This window comes from Rattus norvegicus, chromosome 2 (genome assembly GCF_036323735.1).
Source record: "Rattus norvegicus strain BN/NHsdMcwi chromosome 2, GRCr8, whole genome shotgun sequence".
In the NCBI taxonomy this organism is placed as follows: Eukaryota; Metazoa; Chordata; class Mammalia; order Rodentia; family Muridae; genus Rattus; species Rattus norvegicus.
The window spans coordinates 113,243,778-113,259,543 of NC_086020.1; the positions used below are offsets into that span (position 1 = coordinate 113,243,778).

Below are 15,766 nucleotides of genomic sequence, written 5' to 3' on the forward strand. Positions count from 1 at the left end.
GTAATGGTAAGGGTAACAGTGGGTGGTGTCAGTGATGGTGAAGGTAACAGTGAGGGTGCTGCTGCTGGGAAATAAACCACTGGCCCTTTAAGTGTATCCCCTGAGGCTTCTGGGAGAGGACTTTAAAGCTGTCCAGGGCAGAGGAGGAGGTGGTGATCAGAGTACAAGCCCACTGGCCCATAATGAACGCTGCCTTTGACAAGACATGGTCCTGGGTGGTCCTCCAGTTGCACAGCATGATGAGGAAGGAGAAATTGAGCCATTTACAACCATTTTAGAATTTTTCCAGTCTTGAGAATGAAAGGTCATTGCCTATCATAGACCTTCCAAATTTGGGTGCTCAGAGGACCAGGTAGGTAATGCTGAAGGAAATAACTGGCCCCTTATCCCCAAGGAGGCAGCTACTGCTTCTTTCCTACTAACTGTTGCTATGGAAACTGTGGCCCAGTATTGCTAGGTCTTAGGATTTCCTCCTTCCTTCCTCCCTCCCTCCCTTCCTTCCTTCCTTCCTTCCTTCCTTCCTTCCTTCTGTTCTTCCTTCCTTCTCTTCTTTCTTCCTTCCTTCCTTCCTTCTCTTCTTTCTTCCTTCCTTCCTTCCTTCCTTTCTTTTTCTTTCTTTCTTTCTTTCTTTCTTTCTTTCTTTCTTTCTTTCAGATTTCACATAAAATTATCACATTATTAATTTTGAGTTTAAAATTTAAATGAGATGCAGAGACATTTCCTGCCCACCTCACCCCTAAGCATTGTTAGAGTCAAACAAAATCCTTAAGCAGAATTTGCTGGGAAGGCGTTTAGCTGGGACCTGTGCCCTAACACCCAGGTCACCCTAACACCCATTGAAGAATGTTTCCTTGCTGCCAGACCTTTGGTAGAATGTTGCATTCTTTGTAGGGAATTTGTATACACACTTCAAATGTTTTCACTCCTTAACCCTGTCCTGCACTGCCTCCTGATCATTCTGACAGACAGAAGCTCTCCAAATTTGCAAAGAATTCTCAGAAAATCTATTGCTATGCTCAGTTGAAGTTTGTTTATGTTTTGGCTAGTTTTGTTTTGTTTGGTTTGGTTTTTTCCCCAGTGGCAGCATGGAAAGTACCCTCATCCTGGGGATATATTTGTTTGTATTTCCTTTGCTAGCTATGGTCTGTGGCTAACTAAGATACTTTGTCAGATTGTGAACTTTTCTTTGTGTCTCTCTTTCTTCCTTTCTGTCTCTCTTTGTTTGAATGGATGCACCTGGCCTTTGCCACATTTTGGTCTCAGTGGGTTTCTCTTTGGGTGAATGCACTGGATTTTTTACCTGGATCACAAGGTGGGTGGATAGTGAAGGATTACTTAGAGACCTAGAGACGTGGACAGTGAACTTGTCCAGCATCCTTTACCTAGTTTTTCTGATATCTGTTTTAGTTTTGACAAATAGAAGACATTTTATTTTAAAGGTAGGTCCTGGGCTGATGATATGGTTCAACAGGGAAGGATTTGACTAACATGAAAAGTCCTGAGTTAAGAGTCCAATCAACACATGTCAGCCAAACAACAAAGGCAAAAAACAAAGACTATAAAAGCTTCTATAGTTTACATTGCTGAGATAACTTTTCATAATTATTTGCATTATCTTAGTTTGGGTTTTATTGCTGTGAAAAGACATCATGACCAAAATAACTCTTATAAAGGACAACATTTAATTGGGGCTGGCTTATAGTTTCAGAGGTTCAGTTGATTATCATGGTAGCAGAAAGCATGGTAGTGTGCAGACAGGCATGGTGCTGGAGAAAAAGCTGAGAGTTTTACAACCTGATCCACAGGGAGCTAGGAGGAGGCTCTCTTTCCACAGTGGGCAAGCTTAAGCATGGGACCTCAAAGCCCAACCCCACAGTGATTCACTTCCTCCAACTAGGCCACACCTACTCCAACAAGGCCACATCTCCTAAAAGTAGTGCTTCCCATGGGTCAACCATATTCAAACTTCCACACTTCCTAAAGAACAAAAATTTATATTTCTGAACAAAAAGACTCTTGAGACATAGACTGTTTATTTACTGTGGTGAGAGGTGTACACACATCTGCTGATGCATGTGTATGGAGGCCACAGGTGAATACCTTTAGTTACCTTTCATATTATTATGATCATCATTATTTTGAGATAATATATTGAACCTGGCGCTTATGTGGGTTTGGGTAGGATGGCTGTCCAGTAAGCCCTAAGACTGGCTAAGTCTCTCCAGGGCTAGGACTACAGGCATGGGCCACCATACCTGGCTTGCTAGGTAGTGCTGGAGATCTGCACACAGGCCCTCAAGAGTGCATGCAACTAAGTACCAGGTCACCCCGCAGCCCCTCATTTACTGTTTACTGGTTCTAGTCTGTCCAAGTTGGGAGTATTTTCATTCATCACGAGTAGAGCATGGAGTACTTGAAGACCCAATTTCACTTCAGTGTTTGTCTCAAAATTATTTCAGTGGGTCCATTATTTCTCATAGACTTACTACAGAATTTGATTCCAAAATAGTGCATTTGAAACAAGACAAGGTGCTCATGCCTCGCTTTTGAGGGAGGTGCTTGTTATTCCTCCTCAGACTCTCTTTCGAGCAATGGAAGCCAGTTTTCCATGAGTTGATGGTGGAGTTTATGATGCTGCCATCTGAAATTGGGTTGACCAAGTGAGTGTGCTATTTTAATACTCTGTTTTGACTCATCAGCTCACCAAAGCTGGAGGCTAAAAATAAGGAGCCCTGTCATCAACAAGCCAAAGCCATCACAGGGAATATTACGAAATGACAGCGATTGGTATTTAGAGGAGCCTCTCTCGGTGCCATGCTTTCTGCTTTCCAGTGGGAACCCTTCTTCAGGTAAAGTCCAGGAGGTAGCCCTGCAATCAAGGGGAGGGTGACTTTGGCTGTCAGTGTGGAGTCAGATATTGGCCTGGCCCTTTTTTTATCAGGAAGAACTGAGCTGGTTCAAGGCCGGAAGGGAGACTTATCACCCGTGCCTTGTGCTTCTCACCGTGTAAGGATCAGAACATGGGTGCTGCTTCAGAGCCCCACAGCACCATTTTTCTGTTCTACTTTTGAAGGCCTATTCTGTTCAATTTGAATATTGAGCCACAGAAACAAATCCAGAGGCCTATAACTCATTTTCTGATGTTTGAGGTAGGGCTGTCTGTGTCTTTGTCTCTGTCTTTCAAGATAAGGCCTAACAAGTCTATTCTTCCCTGTCACATGCCACCCACTTGTCTTTAGGTAGGGCTCCCACGTGTGTTGTTATGGAGGGTGTCTGTAGGCTAGTAAGAAAGAGTTTGATGCATGGATTCCCTATGACCATAATTAGGTCCGTAGGTTTGAAAGGCAGAGCAGAGGTTCTCATTTACATTGGTTGGAGAGCTGAGTGAGAATAAATGGAAGATGTGATATATGTGAAGTCATCCAAGAATCTCATCAGTTGCTTGGTAAGAGCTCTTTCTAGATACAGTATCCCCATCTTCCTTCTAAGGTAGAATTCTCGGGACCAGCGAAGACAAAAACTCCACTCTTTCATTGTTAGTGCCCTTCTGCCTCCCTCCTGAGTTAACATCCTTATCTAAAGGAAAATCTATACACTCTGCCTCAAGAAGGCCAGCAAGGAGGAAAAAGAAAAGAAAATTAAGAGACAATTTGGTTGGCTGCTGTTAATCCTGTCTATTCCTGTGGGAAAATGAGCCTGCCGTCGTCGATCTTTGTTAGCGGCTAGATTGAGTTAAAAAATACTGTAGCCTGTGAAAGAAAAGACATTGCTCTTTCCAAAGATTCCTCAGAGCAGCCACCAACATTTTTCTCTGTTAGTTATGTCTCAGTCTGAGTCTGTGGTGTGTGCTCGACTGATGTGGGGGAAGTGTAGCTATTAAGTGTGTCTGTGTTCTGAAGAGAAAGCCAGCACAGTTAGGCCTTTCCTGGTGAATCTACCCCTCAACACATCTACTGATCCTTAAAAAGGGAGACACTTGGACTGGGGAGATGCTAGATATAGGCAAGCACCAGGACCCAAGAACTAATCTCTAGCATAAATGTCAAAAGCCACATCACTGGGTGCCGTGGGAGAGATAGGCTGATCTTTGAGGTTCTCTGGCCTTAAAGCCCATCCAGTTGGTGAGTTTCAGGTTCAACTAGGATGAAATCTCAAAGATGGAGATGCAATGAGGAGCACACATGCACGCACGCACAATTCACACTTTTGTAATCCTTCCGATGCTGATATGTGATATAATATGTGAATCCTTAGTTTAGTGCAGTCAGCACTGCCTAATGGAAATGCTTAACTGAATGTAGCCAGAGCCTGTTTTCTTTCACCCCCCTCCCCTTTTGCCATCAGCCACGCCCTTTGACGAATAGACTTTGAAAGTCACACTATAGGCTCTCCTCCAGAGATCTTTCATGTGAGGCTTGAAGCCACAGACCCATTTTCCTGTTGCCGGGGTCCCACAAACTGGAAGCCAGGAAGGAAGGCAGAGAATGTCTGCTGCTTTTAAACGGACAGTTTGTGGAAGCCGCTTCTAGCAACTTTATTCGTTCATGTGAACCAAAAATAGCTGGAAGTAGGTCAGGTTGTAGAGACGAATGGGCCTCGCTTCACAATCTACTGACCTTACGAAGCTTTTTCTCACGCACGGCAGCTGAGGGCTGGCGAATGACTTCATAAATGAAGAGAGGACAGTTCTCCTGTTTCCTTTATGTGAACCTCATGACAATCTGAAGTCTGAAATCTGTACCTTTATCTAATGTTTAAAAGAATCAGAAGGTCATAGAATTTACGTTGAAATGCCTCAAGGACATAACTCATTAGTGAAAGGGTGAAGATTTTCCCATATTTCCCAGCCTGGAGGTATTGAGGTCCGCCTTAACTTGACGTAAACATTGCATATAATATCTTAGTGAGAAATCATTGCAATTCACATTGACACGTGTTAATGCCTCATAAGACAATGGAGAATGCCATTCTACTAAGTTATTTTTTAAAATAACAACAACGAGACACACACTTGTGTTGAGTATTTAGTATATACCAGGCATCACCACTAAGAGAAGCAAGGGAGATGCAAGCAATGCGCGTGTCAGAGTGTAAAACTGCTCTGGAGAAGACAGAAAGCGCGGTGTGTGTGTGTGTGCATTCACGCGTGAGTAAACGGCAGCTCCGGGTGCGGCAGACAAGGCCTCAGAGAAGGTGTGAAGTTTGTGCAGACCACAAGGGAAGTGCAGAGCAGCTCTTCTGTTTTCTGCTGGGAGAAGATGCAGCAGAAGCAGCAGTGCAAAGGCCCTGAGGAGGGTGTGGCTGCTGCCGCAGCCTCCACAGGGCTTGGCTTCCTGGGGAATTTCCAACCTTCACCACATCGATTCTGTGACAGCCTTTATTCTTAGGGGCCAGACCCTTTTAAGGGGTACCAGCAGGCAGAAGCTGCCTCCCAAACTGAGGCGAGGAGCTTATGCGTATTTAAATCCCTCTGTCACATGCAAGCTTCTCAAATCATTATAATTGAACATTTAAAGCCTTCTCACCAAAAGGTATTTTAGGCATTTGGCTTTATTGCCAATTACAGCGTCATCTTAAAAGAGAGGCTTTTAAATTAATTAAACCCATTACACCTGAATATTTGATTTCTGCCAACACATAATTTTAAGTTGTCACTTCAAAATAATTTGGGAAGGATTTAGACTGTCAGACTTCCTAAACTGCTCCTGGCATTAAGATGGATAACACGTGTACGTGGCCCCAGCAAGGTCTTTCCTCTGGCCCCAGGCAAGCAGATCTGCTGTCCTCAGACACTTTCTGGCTGCTCTAACAGAGATGCCATGACTTAAACACCACACACTGTCTTCTCCCTTCTCTGGAGGCCGAGAATGAAGATCAAAGTGTCCACAGAGTAAGTTCCACTGACAACTCACTGAGATCCCTCTCGTGGACCCTCCCAGGGTGGAGGGGCCTTGGGGCCTTGGACCTGGGAGAAGACCCAGGAAAGCACCTGCAAGTGCAAGACTAAGGACCAGGGTTCCGATCATGTGACTCATGTAAATGCTGAATGGATATGGCAGGCTGTGTAGAATTCTAGCTTTTGAAGGTAGAGAATGGATTCCCAGTGCAAGCTAGGTGGGTAGCTAGACTAGACATATCAGGGAGCTCTGGATTTTATTGAGATACCCTACCTCAGCGAATAACTGAGAGAGTAATTGAGGACGATCCCTGACCTCAATCATGGCTTCTGCATGAATACAATGTGCATATGCACCCACACACATGTTCTCACCTGCCAAACATGCATACATACAAGCAACACACACACACACACACACACACACACACACACACACACACACACCACAGTCAGGGAGGTTTTCTTCTCATTGTCTCTCAAAGTTCCCATCTCCTTACAGCACAACATCACATAATCCTGCTCATTTATTCTCTGACCAAAGTGTGTCTCTTCTTGATTCTCTTGTCAGCTTGACACACCTGGGAAGAACTTCAAGTGAAGATTATTTTTCTCTATTAGAATGGCCTGTTCACATGTCTGTGGGACACTTTCCTGATAGTTAATTGATGAGGGAGGGCCCAGCCCACTGTAGGCAGAAAACCATCCTTGACAGATGATGGGCCTAGAACCATCCCTAGGTAAGGAAGCTTCTTCCATGGTTTCTGTCTCATTTCCTCCCTCCACGGTCCTGCTGTGAGTTCTTGTCTTGGCTTCCCATCATGGTGGAGTAAGCCACCCACAGTAAGTCTTTTCCTTCACAGCTTGTTTTTTTATCACAGCAACAGAAGAGGGAACTGGGGTAGTGTGTGAGAAGTGACCTGGCCTTGCCCTTGTGATTTGTTAGGTATGAAACAGGGCTCAGAATCCTTCTTTCTGACAAATTATTTCCTTAATGAATCAGCTTGGGAGCCAGCTTGCTGTCAGTGATGGGAAGTTGTGTGGAATTCAGAGGCCTGGGGTGAACGAAGCCTTGGTCTGGCTCAGATGAAGATTAACTGCCATGTTTTCCTTGATGTGGCAATGGCAGGCAGGCTTGCTTTTGCTGCTCTCCCATGGCCTTCAGGTTGAGTGGCTTCATAGCCTATACCATAGCTCTCATGTAGAATCGAGGGCCTATGTTTTAGATTCCATCAGACCAAGCCATGAACTCCCTGGCAGCTCCCATCCAGTCACACTTTGACCTCCTCAGAAGCTCTGAAGAGTCAGCCCTAGTGAAAGAGCGTATCTGTCTTAGAGGGCGGCCTCAGGCCCCATGAAGCCATTCAGCTCATCTTCTGCCATGTTCTGTTAGTCCTACAGCCCTTCCTGGATGCAATTCTCATTCTCCAGACTTCCAGAATCAGGGATTCTCTGGATGGGGTGTAGGCATCCATGCTTTGGCGGCCCACCAGCTATGTGGATACATGCTAGTGTCTCAGACTCACAGACTTAGATCTTACCTGCTGATTACAGTGTTATGTAAGCCTAAAGAATTAATGGGAAACTTTCTTCTTAAGGGAGAGAGGAATTAGCATTTCCAGACATGAGTTCAGGCACTGCCGCTCCTTCGCTGACGTGCCTTCAGTTATTACATCAAGCTTAAAGTACTCCGAGGTGACCATCCGCATCTAAAGAGAGAGTTGAAGGCACAAACGCCGGTGGTAACCATTTAAAAATAAACAGTGCGGGTTGGGGATTTAGCTCAGTGGTAGAGCGCTTGCCTAGGAAGCGCAAGGCCCTGGGTTCGGTCCCCAGCTCCGAAAAAAAGAACCAAAAAAAAAAAAAGTGCATAATTAATCTAATAGGCAGCTAGATTATTTTTAAAGCATCGCATTCAGTTAGCACGCATGCACACGCACACATCGCAGTATACGTGTAGAGGTCATAGGTCATAGGATTGAACCATATAGGCCAAAGGAATCAAACTCAGGTTGTTAGGCTGAGCTGTGGGCACCCTTACCCTCTTCATTCCATGGCTTCTCCATGAAGCATCCTTCTTTCCAGCTGTTCCAGGCTTTGGGTACCCATCCTCCCTTGTATATTGTTGCTAGCCTTCCTCTTCCTCTGCTCGAAAAAGGAAATCTGGGCTGTCAGAGTGGCACAAGTCACTGATTCCTCCCCTTAAGATGGCCCTTGCAGGATGGGCTCATCTTCCAGTGCCGAAGCTTTTCAACACCTGGACACTTGGAAGAGAAATGTATCCAATTCTGCAGGCTGAGCTAATTGCAATTCTCCGGTGTTATTATTATTTTAAATCTTCGATGAATCACCAAAGCTCACTAATTCTCAAACCGAAGTCTTTGTGTTAGGTGATGGTAGCCCATCTAATTACTAACAATTAGATGAGTAAGAACACCTGACCCCAGCAGCTCAGGTTCTAATGAGACTCCAGATCAGACAGTGTCAGCTAGAACCAGACAAAATAGGCTCACTCAGCCTTCCGTGTGACAATAACAGAGCTGGTGGCAGCTGAGGAAAGTCGGAAAGTCGGAAAGTCATTTTGTTCTTTCTGTCCTAGATTCCAGGGGCTGCTTCACTCTAGAGACCTTTTAAGCTTGTTTAGTTCTCTGTGAAAGCAACAGGAACATAGAACAGGAGGGAGCCCATAGGAGGGAGAGGCTTGACCTAATTTGAATGTCCTCAGTTACTCAAAAGAACTGAAGCCTTAAAGGCACAGAGCCTTGAGGCTGAAGTTGCTTAGTTCTGCATCCACACTCCCCTCACAACTTCCCCCTCTCTTCCATTGTACTCTGAAGGTGTGCAGATTTCATGTGCATTCAAAGCATCCTGCTGCTTTTTATCTGGATGGAGTTCTGCTGGGGAATGAATCCTTTGCTTTGGGGAGTACATTGTAGAATGGAGAAACTTGGGTTGGTTTTTTGTTTTTTGTTTTTTGTTTTTTGTGTTTTTTTTTTGTTTTTTTTTGTTTTGTTTTGTTTTGTTTTGTTTTTTTTGGTTGTTTCCTTTATGTCAAAGGATGGTCATTAGCTGTGCTAGAATGGTTGGTCATCTTGTTCCTCTTTGTCACGGAGGGTCTTGGATGTAAAAAATGGAGTAGAAATGCAGAAAATGAAATGTAAACTTTCAGTCTGTTGGTGGTGCTTAGTATCAACAGTTTGATGTTAGCCGCACACTGGATCGTGACCCCTGTTTCTCGGAGCCAGAGTTTGAGGACATGGAAGCAATAAGTGGTGGGTAATCTCTCTGTGCTTCTTGTTCTCCTGTGCAGTAACTGTGCACTTTTTTAAGAGTTTCAGTCTGAATCTGAATACATTACTTCCAGTCTCCTGATTCCTCCACTGTATTCTGTCCCTGTGATTTCTAGGTTCTCACTGTTGTAATGAACAGAGGACCCTGAGGGCAAAGGGGGTCCATCTGTTGACTACAGAAATATCAGTGTCTGGAACAAAGAAAGTGATCACCAGACAGATCTAGACTAGACTCCAGAGAGCAATGCAAAGGCAGTACCCTGTGTCAAAACAAACAAACAAACAAACAAAAAAACAGATTTGGGAAAATGTAAAAGACTAAGTTATTTTTCTTGATGCTGTGACTAAATATGAAGAAGCAACTTGAAGAGTTTTCATGGTTTGTGGTTTGTGAAGGGACACAGTGAATCGTGGCTGGAAGGGCTGGGATTAGTAACCTGGTGTCTCTGGTCATGTTGTGTCTATAGTCAGGAAGTAGGAAGCAGGAAACAGGAAGGAGGAATCAGGAAATAGGAAGCAAGCAGGAAGTGGAACCCAACTATGTCTTTAGCTCCCCTTCCCCAATGACTCATTTTTGCCATTGGGGGTCCATCCTAAACCTTCCAAAACCTTCCGAAACAGAGCACTTACCTTGGCAAGCATGTGTTCAAACGCAGGAGCAAACTTATGGAGAAATTTCACTTTCAAAGCATAAGGACCTGTAAGTTGCCTCTTCACCAGGCCATGCCAAAGTACCGCTTTTTACTCTCTTCAGCATACGCATCTGGCCATTTTTACCCACTGGAAGCATCCAAGTGGATCACAAGAAAGTAGTTTCCTGATAAGACAGACAGGAGTTACAGCTCATAACATAATATGCATGTTGCCAAACAAGGTAAAGGGCCAGCTAGCAAATGGTGAATGTGTAGAGCGAGATGTCCCAGAAGGCCCAGTTGTTAAAGCCTAGCCCCAAAGTTGGCACTGCTTGGAGCTGTAGAAACAGTATGCTGTCCCCTCTTAACTTCCTTTTGCTTTCTGGTCATGATGTGAGCAGTTTTGTCCGTGGGTGTTCCTGCCATGATGCTGATGTTGTACCATATACCACATGCCCAAAGCAACAGGGCTTAACGAATGTGCATGGAACTTCTAGGACTGCTAGCCACTATACTCCTGTCTTAGGTATTTTATTACAGCAATGAAAGGCTGACTAACACCACAAATGCCCCCATCATGTGGAGCAGGACAGCAGCCACACACAAAAGGCACAAAGGAAAAACCAAGGCTGGGCTCTAATCAAACTTCAGCTGCAGGTGCAGACGTGTCAACTTCTCACTGCCTCATATCGTGAAATTCTACTCAATTAGAAAATTTCCATAAAACATCTGACAATATAAAATGTCTCAACTCATTGCACTTTATGTATACTTGCTATCAGTTCTGGGAGCTATAATAAATGGTAACAGTGCCTAGCCCTGAGAATTCAAATTTAAGATGGGATTGTTAAAGGGGGGGCGGGTGCTTGATTTTTTTTTCTGAATTATTTGATGATTCTAAGTGAACATGGTTCCCATTTTATTTGCAGAACCAAAACTAGTGACTTAAATATAAAAAGACAGTCACATTTAAGAAGACACCGTGGATGTTTCTGTGAATCTCAAACATAAATGGCCTATGATTTATAAGGATGCTAACATTGACCCTTTCTGAATATAGCTTTTGGGAATTCATTTCTGTATAAAAGAATTGGTTAATGAAGTTTGTTCTTTAGGATTAAGAATAAGATCAGAAGTGATGAACCTTGGGAAAGAACCTGGCAGGACTGGGAGGTGACGGGGATCTGGAGGAACTATAAAGACGGGAGAGAGCGCTATCAGAATGTATTGCTTGTGTGTAAAGTAAAACACAAAATTAATCAATAAAAATTAAATAAAGTGGAGTATCTTTTCCGGGCAATTGGTACTAAATAAGGCAAGCATGTAGTGACTCCCACAAGCCATACAGATTCAAGGTAGAAGTGAAGCATTTGGCCACATATGTTACTCGGGCACAGACCTCAGAACCAGGCGGCATCTTTCTCCTGGTACCACTGTTGTTTTCATAAGGTTTCACTGGAATTTCAAAGATGGTGGTTAAATCAGAACTGACATGAGTGCTAATTATCTGGGTGTCAGGGTAGAGAGAAACAGGTAAAACTGAATGACAACATGTTCTAAACTATATTCCCTTTTTAAAAAAATGGCGACTCTGAACACTATTTGGTTCTGCTTGTCAGTAATTTTATATCTGCCTATGTCCTTGCCTGGTGAGTTAATCTGGTAATCTGAAATCTTTTTTATCTGCCTGTACTGTGAGAGCTTATGTTGCTGTAGTTCATCCGAGTCCTCCAGAAGGTGAACTTGCCTTTCAGGATCAGCTTGGTGGACAGTATTAATGTGCCTAAGAGGAGAAACTCCTTTAATAATTTAATGACCAAATGTCATCTGGAGAGAAGGGGTCGGTATGAAAATGACTTTTCCTATCAGCATTATAAATCACAGTGTGGCTTGCCTTTCTTATGTGCAAATCAAATATCAAATTGAAGGACGCTTATCACCTCATGTAGGATTTTTAATTTTTGCATTTCCTATTAAAACAAAGAAGCATCTATAACATTTCTTGTTTATTTCTGTTTAAAAACAACAACAACACAAAACCCAACTGTCAAAGCCTCAATAAACTAACCAGCAGAAGAAAGTCCTCCTTGTTTCCAGAACAACAGATGCTGTCTTTGACCTTGGGATTTAAGGGCAAATCTATTCTTGTTTACATGTCTTGAATTTCTTGGATTCGCCAGTATGAAGACAGCCGTTGGGGGCGAAGTGCTCCAAGTGTGTGAGCCATGAAAAGAAAATCAGTCTGGGCAGCTGTTGCTGCAGAAATCATGCTTTTGTCTGTTCACAGTTCAGTAATACAGAGAATTTTAAGAATTAAAAATAAAAAGGAAAGAAAGAAAGGAAAACACTTTTAATTGGAAGACTCCTGGCCACAGATGTCACAGCTTAGGCACTTGCCTCTCCATCTGACACACTGCCTCCCTGTGAGGGCATCGAGTTTCCAGTCGGGCTACATTTGCCTTGCTGGGTCCCCTTGTGGTGGTGCTGAATGAGGGAACACAGCCAGTGCTCTGCTCAGCCAGCCAACCAGAGGGGACTACTGATGAGCAGAGCTCATTGGTTCTCTGTGGCAGCTTTTCTACAATGAAGGCTGCAAAAGCCTTGTGAGAAATGAGGGCCAAGTGAGATTCCTCTGCAGCACATCTGCCCACATGTGGTTCCTACTTCTCTGGGGACAGAGCACTGGCAAGGTGACGTTTTCCAAATTGAAACTAATAGATATGCAATACGTTTTTTTGCTTCCATTTCCCCCCCCATAAATTATATCTCTGGAAAGACAACCTCTTTGCTATTGATCTCCCAGGACTGGTTATTGAACTCATGGCCTTCTGTGTGCTAACTATGCTTGTTCCCAATACCCTGTATCCCAGAGGAAACCCCAGGGAGCAATGCTAATCTTAGAACAATGCAGAAGTGACTTTATTTTTTATGGTCCTGGGACCAGAAGCCCTCTCCCCTTGAAATGTCGAGAGACAGAGGCCTTAGCATTTTCAGCCAAAGAGATTCGACAGTGGCCTCGCCACATCAGTCTCTTTGTTTTCACTCACAGCCAATTGCCCTGTGTGTAGTTTTCGATTTTTACCTTTTTGGTATAATTTTTCATTTGTGGGACATTATAGTGAATCCCCTCAGTAGCGATTTACATAATTTTATTAGGCAATTTCTGGGCAAAAGGCATCTTAGAGTGTCATCATGGGGACTTTTAGAGTGTCACCGTGGGGACTTTGTTTTATTGCTTCTAACTGCTAATTAAAGAACAGGAATGCTACTTAGGTACAGTGGGCCAAGCCCATGGACAAAGGTCTCCTTTTTTCCTGGCTTGATCAGTAATGGGGACAAATAGACCAGGCGTGTCATCCCCTTCTGGGAACTTTTTTGTTTTTGTTTTTGAAAGCTCTGGCAATTAAGAGTAGTAACAGAGTGAGCAGTCCTCTCTGCACTGTAGGGTGAGGACACTCCCAGCAGCCATCTGTTAGAACAGGGCTGATTCAGTCAGTTCTGATGCAGACTGGCATCTCCTGCAGGGAGGCAGCTAGGACTACCTCTCGACTGAAAGGGACACTTCCAGGAAACCTTATGGAGGTGTTGGAATGCTTTTCTCAAAATATATGGTTATAATCTTTTGGAAAAATGCCTTAATAACCTTTTTAGGGCATTTTCCTTCATAATTTCTGGTACCTCAAAAAGGTTTTAGTTCTTTTGGTTGAATACCTTGAACAGAACTTAAAGAACTTAAGGCTAAAAAGGAGCATTAATAAATTAGGTTCTCTAGCCAACAGCTCATGAGTCCATTTTCCTAGGGAAAGTATCCCAGGAGTTTTTTTTTTTTTTAAACGTGTTTATCCATCAATCACTGGCCATAAAAACTTTGCTGTTTTTCCTCCCTTAAAAGCCTCCTGATGCTTTAAAACAAACAGTGAGGGCAGCCCCAGTGTCCTCTGAAACCAGAACAGCTAAGCCTTAATTTACCTGGAAGAGAAAACAGCTCCTCTCTTGCTGTAAGTTGTTTTCATACTAAATTCTTTTCAAACTGAGATTAAAGCTTCCCCATGCAGAATTCCTGCCCAGCAAGAATATTTTCTATGGAATCGTGGAAAATTGCCTGTTCAGAGTACTTGAAAATAAAACAAGATGAAACCTTTCTCGACATAAAATGTTATTCTGTGTGGCTTTGCAGGCAGCTTGTTCTTCTTTGTGCAGTGCAGAACGTGGGCTCCACACCTTTGCACATACCAGACAAGCACGTGTCCACTGAGCTGCACTCTCATGCCAGCCTTCTTATTTTTAGCACCGTGAGTCTGAAATAAACCTTTGTTTACACCCACTGGGGTATTTATAGGTGTGTTGCTAAGTCTTGGAGTCCACTCAAATTTAGTACTCAAACTAATGTCTAAAGTACACACACACATACACACACACTCTCTCTCTCTCTCTCTCTCTCTCTCTCTATATATATATATATATATATATATTTACATTTTATGTATGTTAGTTTTTGAGTATATACCTATATATGGACATATGTATACACTTTTAGCTTTTAAATATATAATATATATTTATATATAATAAATATATAATACTATATATATATTCTTGATGTTTATTAGGTTTTATGTAGCTCAGGCTTACCAATAACTTGTTATGGAATTTAATCTGGCCCTGAATTCCTGATCTTACCAGTTTGCCTTGCTAGGACCATAGACATGTGCCACTATACTCAACTCCAAAGTTAAAATAATGAAAATTTTATTTATTTATTTACTTATTGACTTACTTATTCATTCATTCATTTATTTATGTGTGTGTATGCATGTATGCTCGATCACTTTTTTTCCCCCAAGACAGGGTTTCTCTGTGCAGCCCTGGCTGTCCTGGAATTCACTCTGTAGATTAGGCTGGCCTTGAACCTCTGACCCCGGAATGCTGAGATTAAAGGCATGTGCTAAATACTCTTAATGTACAACCCCTAAAGCTGAGTTTCTCAACCTGTGGTTCTAGACCTCTTTCCGAGTCTTTCACAGAGGTCAATTAAGACCATGTGAAAACATATTTATATGATTCATAACAATAGCAAAATTACACTTATGCAGTAGCAATGAAAATAATTTTATGGTTTGGTTTCATCACAATGTAAGAAACGATATTAAAGGGCCACAGCATTAGGAAGATTGAGAACCACTTCCTTAAAATAAAGAAAGAAAATTAAGAGCTTACCAAAGAGATTTTAATCCTAATGTGTTTCAGAAATCACCTTTTATAGTTTTTAGTAAATATTTTTCTTCATTGCCAAGAGGATAAAGTCCATAAACCATGTGAAGAACGGGAGCTCAAAATAATCATCTCTAAAACATCTATTTAATGGGCATGTGGCTTGGAGTTTTAAGGGAATAGAGGGGATTTATAATACTTCTTAGTGAGAGCTACATTATTTCAAAAATAGGAATTGACTTTTAAATTTTTTGCTTGATATTTCTTCAAACTTTTCTGTGTCATTTCAAGATTTTTCTCAAAAATTTAAGTCTAAGTCTGCTTGTATTTTGGAAGACAACTTTCTTGGACCTAATGTTTGGCCTGTGTGTACTTTGGTGTGTGTTTAAACTATGCTATGCCTGCATTTTGACCAGATACTGGGTAATTGTGGCATGCCTACTGAATGGTCATATAAACTGTCTATCCTACTGAACGTATTGTAGAAGGGTGTTCTCTGGAGGCACTTCTGTCCTCTCAGGCAACCATGCTCAGGAAATCATATCATATATGAAGACATGCCTTTCTACATTGAATAGTGCTGGGGTGAAGACTGATTTGGTTCAATTTGAAGCCTTTTACTTTTTAGTTACTGATTGATTTTATATATATATATATATATATATATATATATATATATATATATATAACCTTAAGAAGTATGAGCACTTTTAATTTAAATTAAATCTCATATACTA

At 42.4% G+C, this 15,766-nt stretch overlaps 1 protein-coding gene across 9 annotated transcripts in view; it reads left to right on the forward strand.

Annotated features, from left to right (window-relative positions):
* Positions 1–15,766, forward strand: part of Tnik (TRAF2 and NCK interacting kinase) — a 398,405-nt gene that overhangs the window by 130,841 nt on the left and 251,798 nt on the right. Inside the window, exon 1 of one of the 9 annotated variants that reach the window (XM_063281549.1) lies at positions 3–2,849. The gene's annotated coding sequence lies outside the window, so the exon portion shown is untranslated. 9 annotated transcript variants of the gene reach the window in all.